Source organism: Gracilinanus agilis, chromosome 6 (assembly GCF_016433145.1).
Source record: "Gracilinanus agilis isolate LMUSP501 chromosome 6, AgileGrace, whole genome shotgun sequence".
Taxonomy (NCBI): Eukaryota; Metazoa; Chordata; class Mammalia; order Didelphimorphia; family Didelphidae; genus Gracilinanus; species Gracilinanus agilis.
This window is the reverse complement of record NC_058135.1, coordinates 90,397,480-90,405,384: the sequence shown is the minus strand read 5'-3', so window position 1 is coordinate 90,405,384 and position 7,905 is coordinate 90,397,480. Positions and strand designations below refer to the sequence as shown.

Genomic DNA, 7,905 nt, shown 5'->3' with positions numbered 1-7,905 from the left:
CCCCAATTGATAAATGGGCAAGAGACATGAATAGGCAATTTTCAGGAAAAGAAATCAAAAGTATTAATAAGCACATGAGAAAGTGTTCCAAATCTCTAATAATCAGAGAAATGCAAATCAAAACAACTCTGAGGTATCACCTCACACCTAGCAGATTGGCTAAAATGAAAGAAGGGGAGAGTAATGAATGCTGGAGGGGATGTGGCAAAATTGGGACATTAATGCATTGCTGGTGGAGTTGTGAACTGATCCAGCCATTCTGGCTGGCAATATGGAATCACGCTCAAAGGGCTATAAAAGACTGCCTGCCCTTTGATCCAGCCATACCATTGCTGGGTTTGTACCCCAAAGAGATCATAGATAAACAGACTTGTACGAAAATATTCATAGCTGCGCTTTTTGTGGTGGCAACAAATTGGAAAAGGAGGGTATGTCCTTCAATTGGGGAATGGCTGAACAAACTGTGGTATATGCGGGTGATGGAATACTATTGTGCTAAAAGGAATAATAAACTGGAGAAGTTCCAGGCGAACTGGAGAGACCTCCGGGAACTGATGCAGAGCGAAAGGAGCAGAGCCAGAAGAACTCTATACAGAGAGACTGACATTCTGTGGTAAAATCGAATGTAATGGACCTCTGAACCAGCAGCAATGCAATGACCCAGGACAATTCTGAGGGATTTATGGTAAAGATGCTACCCACATTCAGAGGAGGGACTGCAGGAGAGGAAACATATAGGAAAAACAACTGCATGAACGCATGGGTCGGGGTGGACATGATTGAGGGTGTAGACTCGAAACTACCACACCAATGCAACTACCAACAATTTGGAAATTGGTCTTGATCAAGGACACATGACAAAACTAGTGGAAATGCGCATGGGTAGGGGGGGTGTGGGGGGGGTTGAAGGGGAAAGGAGGAGCATGAATCATGTCATGATAAAAATGAATATTAATAAATGTAAAAAAAAAAAAAAAAGTTGACACCTGAAAAAAAAAAAAAAAAAAAAAAAGAAAAAAAAAATCACAAATAGAGTCCCTAGCCCCATCTCTATTATTAAGTTTCACAGACTAGGCATATACATACTTTACCTCTGTAGTCCCAGAGAAATTTACTCTGATGTAAATTGACATTGATCAAACTGGCAGTTTTCTTGAACATTAACATATATACTACACCAATGGTTGCCTTAAGCATAAGAAACAAATGATTGATTAGCTAACATAATAGTAATGTCTTAAAGATAATAGGATTAAAACTTTTTAAAAACCAGGGCTTATGTTTCATTTCCATCAGAAGATCATAAAAAATTATTGAAATTCAGTGGTACAAGGCCACATGGTCCAGATGTCATCCTACCTAAAGCTTGAAAAATCTTGACAACATTCCTGGGAAGTGACTTGAAGACCTCTAATAATCCTTAAAGCAATATATTATGCTTTTAAACAATTATAATTCTTGGAAGTATTTCCTTATGTTAAATCAAAAGTCCTAGCTCTTTCTAATAGAGCCAAGAAGTTCAACCCATTATAAACTTTCAAATACTTGAAGCCTGGTATAATGTTAAATAATTGTTTCCAGGATAAACATCCCTGATCCTTTCACTGTTTATTTAAATAACAAGTTTTTTCACAATGTAGGACATCCTCTATTAGTTCATTTATTTAATTGCATTCAAGGATGTCAATAAAAAAAAAAACCTGATGATTCAACTAATAAAATTTATTCTTTGTAAAAGTTTCTTTTTGAAATGAAATACTGGGCCTGACTATTTCTGCCTAGCCCTAAAGTGGATAGTAGTTGAAGAAATATAGTAGGAAGAGAAAATTTTGGTATGTCAGAATCAGAATTTAACATTATAATATCTGGGTTATTATTGGGGAAAGATAGAGAAAGAGGGAAATAATCTTACTTTGATACTTAGTTTGATCTCATTATTTTACTCCTTAATCCTTTATACATTAAACCTATTTATACCTTTTTACCATTAGTCTTGAACATGTCCTCCCACAACCATCCTCTTAATAGTATATTCAGTGCTCTGGAAGCTTTATTTTAGTTCTTTTAACGTTTCATGTGTCATATAGGATATCCCTCTGCTACTTTTCCTCCTTGATCTTTCCACCTCCTGACCCACTAATACATATTCTTGCTAATAATATCTTTTATTTCTCCAGGACTTAGCTAATTGTCTTACATCTAGTATGTACTTAATAAATGCTTTTTGAATTGAATTGATGTAAAAATAATTATCCATGTACCCATACCTACTGTGTCTCGTTATCCCTTTGCATTTTGATCCTTCTGAGGTTAGTATTCCCTGATGGATAGAGTAGAGAATGCAACTAGGAGAATATTTATGCAAAACAATGGCCTTTTTATAAAAGAATATAGCTTAGGATAATTGAAAATTAAAGCTTGTGCTCACAGAACTGTTCACTGTTACTAACATGGTCAGAAATGATGTGGAAAAAAATGTATGCTCACATACCTGTATTTTACTTCTCTGTAGAACACAATGAAAAATAGTGAGTCAGGAAAAAAGACCTAGCCTTGGGGAACAACATTTTTTAGAGAATAGTATGAGTATGCCCACGCATATGTAGCCTGCAATATTTCTCTAGCACTATCATTCATGGCACTTTTATAGCAAAAAGGGAGAATAAGGTAGCATACAAATCGATAAATGTAAAGCTCTTCATGAATATTATGTGGGATGGAAAAATAGGAAAAGAAAAATATCTTCATGAAACCAGCGCTGCATTAAGTCTTAGAATAGCATATGTTTGCTATATGTAACCTACAAATACCATGATACTATCCACATTTTTGTCCTTTGAATTTTTTACATATTGTAAATGTTCTTATTTTGAGAGTGGTCACAGTATTAGCCAAGAGATCATCTCTTTCAAGTCCAAAACCTTTGAATATTTAGGAAGCTATCATTTATAAATAAATGATGTCAATGAAATGGTTATTATTTTACAATTATTTCTGTGACCATGAGTGATAATGCCTAAAAGCAATTCTATCTCTAAATACCTTACAGCTTTCAGTATTGTCCTCTCTTAACATTATGCTAATGATATCCAGTACTACAACCTTTTTTTAAAATAAAATCAAGGAATTGTGAAATTTTAGTAGTCTGGATAATAGAAATAGTCTTAAATAATGGAACCTGCTGTGATATCATTTCCTTGGACCATTGATCAGGGAATACTTTTAGGCGTGAACAGTGTTAAAGGGACCCATTCATGTTATTACCTGAATTTAAAGAAGACAATTGGAATAATAACTGAGATTGAAGGAGAGCTAGAATAATACTCAGTACTTTGCAACAAAATTAAATTGTTTGGTCTAACTTCTGACAAAAGTCTTTTATAATTTACCCAGACTGGATCATGGATCTTACAGTCAGTTGCTGGTCCAGAACTAAAAATCTTTCCAAATTAAAAAAAAAAATCTCTCAAGAACCTAAATGAAGTTTCTTGGGAAGATGAGACAATAGAATTATTACACAACAATGTAAAAAATAGAGGGTACATAAATATTGCCACATCACTTACTATAAAACAAAGATGAATTTTATCATTTACCATTGTGTTAAGGATCCTTAGAGGGAAAGACATCTGAATCCATAATTTCATCAGAATAGGGACTCTCATTATGAAATTCCATTAAATGATGTTAATTAATGATATTATTACTAGCTACTGCTAGTAATAATTACAGTTTGGTGAGCCAGGTAGTTGTAATATGGAAAATCATACTGCCATATTTGCATGGGGCAACTTGGCAGTTTGCCCTAGTTAGACTGTGGAACCTGGCATGAGTCAGGTGGCTGGTGCTACATGGCAGTTGGAACCCAGGCTATAAAAAGAACTGGCAGACCCTGACTACTTGACTTCTCACTTTGCCCTTATACCTCTTTGGGATCCAGGGAGGTGGGATCATGGGTAGATTTAGGTTAGAATAGGATCAAACCAATTCTGCAGGACAATACTAACATCACATCTGGCAAACCAAACCAACCTTTAGCCTAAGAATAATTTAATTATTACCTAAGAGACCTCATCACTCTGACCCAGGGCTGTCCACCCAGGGTCAGCAGGGGAGCTTTAGGAAAGACCTTACAGGATCTTATGTCTGAAAACTCATCTGTCCTTAGTTCTTAGTTTCACCTAACCCTCTTTCCAATACCTTATCACCTATACTCCATTTATCAATAAACCCCTTAGATTTAATCTAAAATTTTGTGGTTATTGCTTACCCCATCTAAGGCCAAGTAGGGAAAGCCACCTGAAGATTCTGAAGAGCTGAAGCAATAAAACTTCATTACTGTTGGACAGAAAGTGTCATACTATCTTCCTGTCAAACTTATATATACACCAATAGGAAGTCACTTCCTCATCAGGATAGGGGCTGTAGAATATTCATCTTAAAGGAGATTGGTGCCCAGCAAAAGAGTTTCTCCTATCTCTCTGCTAGCCTGGGTGCTGGACTCTTGATTCATTTATATTCAGTTTCAAGCCCAGCCCTGGTACCGGCCCATACCTTCATCTCTAGGGCTAGCTCCTCCTTCTATTATTATTACTAGCTACAGCCCCTTGTTGATTAGAGTAGGGACTCTCATTATGAAATTCCTTTAAATGATACAGATGGGCTGGTCATCTATGACTTTAGTCTTTAGTCTTTAGCCACTTGAGACTTTTTGAATATAGAATATAATGAAAGAAGGGAGGAATTCAATTAAAAATATAGACTTTCTATCTTTGATGTAACTTAGATGTTGATAAAGTTCAATCCTAAAAATTGTTTGTGGAAATTTAACTAAATAAATAGTTCTTAACCTGGAATCCATTAATAGAATTTAAGAGGACCATTGACTTGTAACTTTTAACATGTCAATTACTCTATTTCAGTAAAATGGATTCCCTTAGTAATTAAGTGTATTTTATTTCATTCTTATTTTTTACAAGTAGGAATCTATAGACCAGACTAGCAAAGGAGTCCCTGATATAAATAAACATATTATAAACCTGGTATATACAAATATATACATATTTATGTATGCATCTATGTATTAGAGTAGAGGTAGTGGTAGAAAACTAGAGAGGGCATCTAAGCATATACAGAAAAAAATCATTACTATGAGAATATAAGCAAGAAAATTACCATTATCATACTTAAAGATGAATAGTTCAGTTACCAAAGCAATAATTTGCCTCTATAAGGAACAATTGGTTCTTTAAATACTATATAAAAGTTACATTGAATAATAGGATTTTAATTGTACCAAGTTTTCACAGATATTTTTGCAGTCAATACAAATAAGACCATGTGAATTATGTTGGAGTTTATTTCATCATGAGTAAGTCATGATTTGGGCAAAATACATAAAGAATATATGAAACAAAAGATTAGATTTTAGTAATCTGGCAAATAATCTTTCTCTCTCAGAATTATTCACAATTATAAAATTTTATTGTCTTTTATAAACTTTTATTTTAAAATTCAAAAATTAATGCTTTGTTTTGATAAAGTGGTAAATATTCATCTATAGAAATAATGTTATTTGCCTCTACTAAAGACAAGTTAGTCCAAAACAGTGAGAGGTTGGGTTTTTTTTCCTTTAATGTAAAATTTTTCAGCTGAGTGATTCTTTTTCATCTATCTTTTATAGTAGGGAGAACAGATAAAACCTACCTTTGAGAACAAAATCCCAAAATGGCTTAGGACTTATATTTATCTGTATCATTACATGTCCAATAAACTTTGGATGTGTCCAAAAAACAAGAAGTAACAGTGCATCTGCATATATAGAAGTAGAACTACAAGGACTAAATAATTTCTATTTCTCATCTACTGTCTTTGAAAAAGTTCCATGTAGGGCAGAAATCAAAGTACTATATATAATTGCAATGAGGACTGGAGGAGAACTTAGTAATCAATTATGGGATGAAAACAACAAGAAAGCCCAGACACTCCTTTCCCACATGACCCAGAGGAGCAGTTCCTTGCTCTTCAGTTCTTGATCCTTTTCCCTGTTCAGAGTCTTGATTTCCAAGGTCCAAGTGGTGAAGGTTAAAACTACACATGTCATTATGAATTCTCTAATTACAAAAGAGACACAAGAGAGCATCCAACTCTTTGAATAGCAAGCAGGACTGAGAGACACAGTATATACACCCCATAAAGGCCTCATTACAGAAGAAGCTTAGTACCATTGTATGGCAGAGGCAATCCATAAATTGAAGTTGAAAAATGGAGATATAACAAAAGATGATAGACTGACTGTTTCAGCCCAGTTCACTCCAAGTAGCACACCCCATTATTCTCCCAGGCAAATGCCCAGAGGTTGGTTTGCTCATGGGTCTTTTGATTCTTTACTGGTCCTAGACATAAGCAATATAGACTTTGGAAATGAAGATAGAGACAAATCCTCATATGAAAAATGGAGCCTTTTTAGACCAAGCACCCCTCAGAAATCCAATTCAGGTTTCAGTATCCAGTTCTACAGAGATACTCAGAAACCATCACCAGTGGAGCTCATTTAGGCTCAGGCTGCTAGAATTGCAGAAGACCCAGTAGCCTTCAAGTCACCTAAGATGGACCTTCCAGTAATGGAAGGAAAGAAACTAGCTTCATGGGTCCAAAACCTCAAGTTTTTACTAAAAGGATTCCTGGGTATTTTAGAAAACTCCCCATCACAAAGACAGGGATAGATACCCTCCATCTTACAGTATTAGATCTCCTGAGGCTGACACCAATAGATGGATGTGGGATTTTGTTGGGATTGATGATAAAGAATTTAATATACTACATCCTGACTCAAATGAAGATTAACAAGAAGAAACAACTGAGAAAAAAATCAAATAGACATGGGGATGGACTATTTAGAGAATATGCTACTGAGACAAGGGAAAATTATGGAACAATATTTTACTGGCACTAAACTAGAAAAAGAAACCATTGAATTAAACCAAAATATTGGCAGTTTCTTCCCACTCTGTGAGGTTCCACAACTAACCCCTGAGTATGAACCAACATTAGGCATCATAATGCCTTATGATGGTCTTCACACAGGCAGACATAGATAGTTCTAAAAAAAAGTTACTCCTTTTTTTGAGAAAGAACTGATTACCATTAAGTAATTTGAGAAAATTATTAAGCAGTTTGATCCTACTTACTTTGACTTTGACTTTTTAATGGATGAATTATTGAAAAAGAGAGAAAGAGAAAATTATCAGGGAGACCAACCAAAATTGGAATACCCCTGATTGGCCAATTCAGGATCCATTTTGTAATTCCAACTGTGAAGAAGATTGCAATAAACTAGTCAAAGCAAGGGAGGCAATAATAAAGAAAATCAGGGAGTGCTCAGACAGGCCAGGGACTTGGACAAAATTTGAAAGGTTGAGGTAGGAGAATGGAAAAAAACTCCATATGCATATATGGACAGGTTAATAAAAATGAGAAAACTGTACATTGACCTGGACATAACAAAAGAACAGGATATACATCACCTACATAGGCAATTTGTAAAGAACACTTATGCAGTGGTTAAAAACTATTTTAAGCTTCAGTACCCAGACTGGAATACGATGGAAATTGATGAGGTTAGGCTTGTGGCAATGTATATTTTTAAGGAAGTGAAAGATTTAAAGACTAAACTTAATAAGATGGAAAAAGGAGAAACAAATGCAGGATTGGCTACTGTTAGGGAATATAGACCACCCAAAGAATTCATTGCTCAGGGTCCTACATGCTACATGTATAGAAAGAAAGGATACCTAATGAAGGATTGCAGATGTTGGCAACAAGTATTTAGACAAAATGGGAATAACTTTAGAGGAGATTACTTTTGGTACAAAAATGGTTTTAGAAATGCATTTTAGAAATTAT

General features: G+C 34.9%; 1 pseudogene; it reads left to right on the top strand.

The window, feature by feature from the left end:
- LOC123252296 overlaps positions 1 to 6,725 on the top strand; it is a 14,878-nt pseudogene extending 8,153 nt beyond the window's left edge.
- The last annotated feature ends 1,180 nt before the right edge of the window (positions 6,726 to 7,905 follow it).